We start from the raw sequence: 6,000 nt of genomic DNA, 5'->3' as shown, positions 1-6,000 counted from the left end.
TCCTTATTGGCTGGAGGGTTGGAGGCCTCTAGACAGTGGAGAAGGGAAGGAAAAGGGCAGTGGCATCGGGTAGCAAGAGAGTGAGTGAAGGGGCATAGGAGGAAAGTCAGTGGACCATCCTGCTCTGGGCCCTCTACTGATGTCCCAATGGCCAGAGTCAGTGCTCAGAACCCAGGAGTGTGGCCTTCTGGAGATAGGAAAGAGTTCAGTTTCCCCAGGATTGGCATCTTTCCTGGAAGCCTCATCTGAGGGGCACTCAGGTTCCGGTTGTATTAGTTAAAGATTGAGGGGTCAAGTTTCCGAGAGCAGAGAGTGCAGGGCATGCCTTCCCATCAGGACTCCCAATATTAGACCAGGAGCAGGGACCACCGCTTGGCCTGCTCAGGCCCCTGACCCAGGGAAAGCAGGTTGAGTCCGGGGATTCTGATTGGACTCTTACTGACTTGTTGATTCCACATGGGACAGATGGACAGAATGTCTCCTGTAGCAACCCAGAGCTGCCGCCTCCCCTTTCCCCTACCAAATAGAAAGCTGATCTTCCCCTTCAGGCAAGCTGAGTCCAGCTGTTTGGGGCTGACTCAAAATGCCCTGAGGAGGGGGCAGGGAGTGAGCCAAGAATGGCTCTAGCTACCAGTGTCCCATTCTATGTACTGTAAAGAAGGAAGGGATGGGATGGGCAGTGGTGGCGCACACTTGGGAGGCAGAGGCAGGCAGATTGCTGAGTTCGAGGTCAGCCTGGTCTACAGAGTGAGTTCCAGGACAGCCAGGGCTACACAGAGAAACCCTGTCTCGAAAAACCAAAAAAAAAAAAAAAAAGAAGAAGAAGAAGGAAGGGGTGACGAGGAGGGACAAGCACAGCTAGGTGAAGCACTACAACAAACAAGCAAACAAACAAAGAAGCTGGTTTTATTTTTTTTAATCATTTATTTTTATTTTAAATGCGTTGGTGTTTCACCTGCATGTGTCTGTGTTACAGACAGTTTGGGAACTGCCATGTGGGTGCTGGGAATTGAACCTGGGTCCTGTGGAAGAGCAGTCAATACTCAGCTGAGTCATCTCTCCAGCCCCGGTAGCTGGTTTTTAAAATGGTTTTATTTATATTTTACGTGTATGTGTGCATGTGTGTGAACTGGCACATGAGGGTGCCCATGGAAGCCAGAAGAGGGTGTTGTGTTCCCTGGGGCTGGAGTTCCAGGCAGGAATGAGCCACCTGATATGGGAGCTGGGAACCAAACACAGGTCCTCTGAAAGAGCACAAGTTCTCAGTTGTTGAGCATTCTCTCCAGCCCCAGAGCTATTGTTCTGTATGTTTCCTTGAATAAATTAAGCCAGGGAGCAATACATTGCTAGACAGTAACAACAGTAAAGATACATTGCTAGACAAAGTAACAGAAGTAAAGATAATTTTATCGACAATGTAGAATGTAGCAGAGGGATGCAGAGCTGTAATAAATGCAAGTAAAACCAAAAAGATGAAAAAGGCAAGACTGAGGCAGTGGTGGCGCACACCATTAATCCCAGCACTCAGGAGGCAGAAAAAGGCAGACCTCTGAGTGTCAGGCCAGCCTGGTCGACAAAGCAAGTTCCAGGACAGCTAGGACTACACAGAGAAACTCTGTCTCCGGGGGCTGGGGGGAACAGGTTGAGGGGAGGAGGCCTAGGGTAAAATAAATCAAGGTTGTTCTTGTCTAAAATAAATGTAAACTATCTTTCAAAAGTAAAATATATTAACATTTAAAGTTTAAACTAATTCAGCATAATGATGCATACCTATAACCCCAGCACTCCAGAGGCAGGAGGACTGCCACAAGTTTGAGGCTAGCCTCATCTATGTCCAGGCTAGGTTGAGCTACGTAGTAAGACCCTGTCTCAAAAAGAAAATAAAATTAACTATGTAAAGTGATGCCACTTCTTTGCTCAGGATCTTCAAGGACAATGAGTAAGATTAATGCTGACGACCACGCCGGCAAGACCCTCCACGACTGCTGGGCTGGGACCTGCCCTAGATTTCTAACCTCAGCCCCCTTCTTGTGACCTGTTCACTCTGCATTCTGACTGAAGGGAGCATCCCTGAATCACAGCCTGGTTCTTCTTCACCTCCCACAGTTCTTTGTTCCGGTTCCCCCAAACCCAGTTTCAAACTTCCACCTGCTCCCCACAGACACACCATGTCCCCCTCTCTGCTTCATTTCTGCATCACCCTGTTCAGCTCTATGTTTCCTATTTAACTACTGTTTCTGCTGTACTAGAGTGTCGGCTTTATGCCAGCAAGAGTTCAATATCTTCTTCACCCTCATAGCTCCAGCACTAGATGCTGCTTGGCTCACAAGAACCACTTTTTGTTTGTTTATTTGTTTTGTTTTTCAAGACAGGGTTTCTCTGTAGCCCTGGCTGTCCTGGAACTTGCTCTGTAGACCAGGCTGGACTTGAACTCGCAAAGTTCTGCCTGTCTCTTCCTCCCAAGTGTTGGAAGTGTGCACCATCACAACAGGCCAGCCTCAGCAAATGTTTAATGATGAATGAACAAAACAGAAAAACACAGCTAAAAAATTGGGAGGTGAAACAGGGTGATGCTGCTGAAAGCTAACGAGCCAATTAAAAGGTCTACATATACCACGTAAAATAGCAATGAAGCCGGCTAGACCTAGCAGTTAACATCTGTAGCCCCAGCACACAGGAGGCCGAGGCAGGAGAGTCTAGATCTTCAACCAGGTTGGGCTATTCAGTGAGTTCTGTATTGGCTAGGACCACATACTGACATCGTGTCTCAATGTGTCTTATAAAGGCAGGGCAGGTGACCCAGCAGGTGAGGGCACTTACTATCAGACTGAACAACCTGGGTTTGAGCCCCACCATCCACACGCTGAAAAGAGAGAATGGACTCCTGCAAGTTGTCCTCTGACCTCCAATCACTCGCACCACGGAATTCACTCGTTTTCCACATTCGCTCACAAAATAAATAAACACATAAATAAAAAGATTAAAGACCAAGACTCAACCGTTAACAGTCCCTCTGGGAAAGGGTGGGGAGGAACGGTATTATTTTTCTTTTAAATGGCATCATTCTATAGTACTTGAGGTTTTCAATCCTCGGCCCGTCTTGCTTCCTTTACAAACCTAGTTAAGTGCCCAACACATTGACATGTATGCAATTAAGAATATTGAGTTTGAGGGGCTGGAGAGACGGTTCAACAGTTAAGAGCCCTTATGTTTCTTGCAGAGGACCCAGGTTCAGTTCCCAGCATCCACATGGTGGCTCCCAATCTCTGTAACTTCAGGTTCAGGGATCGCAACCCTTCTTCTGATCTCCACAGGCTCTGCACACATGTGCTACAGACATACACGTAGGCACACACACATACATACACATAAAATTAAATAAATATGTTTAGATAAAACATGAGAGAGCTGGCTAAAACCTGTGGTTGAATGGCGACTGTTTCAGTATTGGAAGCACAACATGGTATAAAACATGACCCCACATGAATTGAAGCCCACCTCTGCCGCGTAGACTAAATCTGGAACGCACCACGGTGATGTGTATGTAACCAATACAACCGTGGGGTGTGGGTGGGCTAACCTGAAGAAGTTTGCCCTTTGTTTTTCTGCTTTTAGTTTTTGGAGATGCAGTCTCTGCATGTAGCCCAAGCTGGCCTAGCACTTGAGATCTCCTGCTTCCGCTGCCCTAGTTCTAGAACTGCAAGCACGTGCTATCACATCTAGTTTACATTATGAACTCTCTATGAAATTGAAAACCCAGGGCTGGACTTGAAAGCAGGGTTGGTTTAAAATGCATTCCTGGAGATTGCTGTCTTCAGGGCATCTGTGCGGTTTTCCTGGGTGGGCACAGCAGAATCTCCTGCTAGGGGAGTATCAGCATCACATCAAACAGACAAACCCTCTCCTCATCCCCTCCGCCAACCTCTGCAAACATAAAGAGGCGGTACCCCGGCCCCTGTGCACCTTGGGTACCTGGTCCCTGGGACTGGAAGGCTTACTTATGCCGCTAAGGACAGATGTTGCTGTTCCAGGAGGTCTAGGACCAGAGAATATGCATTTCTAGGAGCTTCCTTGTTATATATGCTTGATACTACCTCATATGCTTTAGATAGATAGCCAAAGTTTAAAGCAATGGTTCTTAAAATGCCCAGGTCCAGCAACACCAGAAAAGCAAATTCCAGGCTCCACCCTAGACCTACTGAGTCAGAGCCCTGCTTTTGACGCTGAGCCATCACTGTGAACAGCTATGGACCCCTGACAGAAGGAGCGCTTGTCTGGGAGAGTGGACACTCAAGGAATTACACCAGCTCAATGGCGCTTTGGACAGTCATGTCTCTGATCACACCTCCACTACTCACTGTACATTGAAGGTTGTCAATTCTGTTTTGCAAAGTTAATAATGATTTCTAAGGAAGCTTGGTTGGTTCACGGGCCCTCAGGACTCCCCATATAGGTAAGAAAAGAGGATTGAAGATTCCCTCCTCAGCTGGTTCCTTGTTCCTAGTTCATCAGAAACAGGTAGCTCACTTACATGGGGCAGGAGTCCGCCCATAGCTCTGTGTCTCCCTTCTGTATTTAACTTCCGAATTTCCGGTCCCTCCCTGCTTTCCTCTCTCACCCCAGCAGATCTTTCTCCCACACTTCTGATCCTCTCCTTCTCCTTTGATATACAGCTCTCTTTGTCCAGGGCTTTGGGGTTTCCTCCGATCTCTGCTTTTTTGAAAACTAGCCCAAGTTTCATGTCTCTAATGACTTGGATTTTATGGGAGCTATTGCAACAGACCTCAAGTGGGCAGCAACCGTGAAGCTGACCAGCCCGGGCATGCTCCTGGGCCTGTCTCTCTCGCTGGAAATCCCCTCCTACGCTCATCTCTTTAATCACTTTCCAACCCAATAACTTTCCTGATTCACCAGGGATGCCTTTCGTCTTGAGAGCGCCCACTGCCCCTCTCTGATGGGGCTGAGTCTGGACTTGACAGCATTTGATCCCAGCTTGGGTCTGACAGAGATTGGATTTGTGGGCTCAGGATTCAGGTTGGGGCCTGCAGAATTTTCCCCTTTCCCATGCCATCTTGGCAACTGGATGCTCATGTTGCAGAAGCAGAAGGGTTGCCCCAGAACGGCCCTCCAGGACACTGGACCACAGAGCAGAGATATTACCCCAACAGGCTGGAGCCGGAAGCAACTAGAAGCTTTCCTAACCTGCCAGCTGGGCAGCTCTCCGGATTTCAGTCATTTTCAGTTTCTTGCCTTTCTATTTTAATAACAAGAATGTGTTTTGACACAGGGCCTTAAACCTGAGTTCCAACACTGCATGGGATTGTATAACTGAATGCGGGGCTGTGAATATCTTGGCAAGATTAAAGGGTTTCTGAGCATGCAGTGACCAAAAGTAAACACAAAAATCAAACGCAATACGAATCTCTGGTGTGGCTGGCAGCACGCATCCATATAGTATCTAGTAACTTCATTACAGCCATGATCCTTAACAGACAGGTGAGCTTCTCACTGCGCATGCGCCGCGGGATGTCTCCACTGCTAGAACACCTTGGCTCAGACTCGAGAGTATTATATGCTATGAATTGCAGTATTTTTTTAAGACATAAAATGTTTTCAACTCGGCGGGTTGGGGTGGTACATGTCTCTAATCCCAGCGTTTAGGAGGCAGAGGCAGGTGGAGATCTGTGAGTTCAAGGCCACCCTCATCTACAAAGTGAGCTTCCGAACAGGCAGAGCAACACAGAGAAACCCAGTCTGGAGAGGAAAAAAAAAATATCGGCTCTTATACAAAGACCACCGGTGGCTTAATCACAGCCAACAATCCTGAGCATGTAGGGTTTTTACCTAGCATATCAGTGGATTGTTTTGTTAGAATGTTTGAATTTAATTATTGGGCAGTGGTGGGGGGAGGGGGACGGGACACAATGACATGTGTGCTACATTGTACTTGTGGAGTCAAAGAACAAATATGTTTACCTAGTGAGCCATCTCACCAACCAG

This window comes from Arvicanthis niloticus, chromosome 10 (genome assembly GCF_011762505.2).
Source record: "Arvicanthis niloticus isolate mArvNil1 chromosome 10, mArvNil1.pat.X, whole genome shotgun sequence".
NCBI classification, from domain to species: Eukaryota; Metazoa; Chordata; class Mammalia; order Rodentia; family Muridae; genus Arvicanthis; species Arvicanthis niloticus.
Note: the sequence above shows the minus strand (reverse complement) of the source record.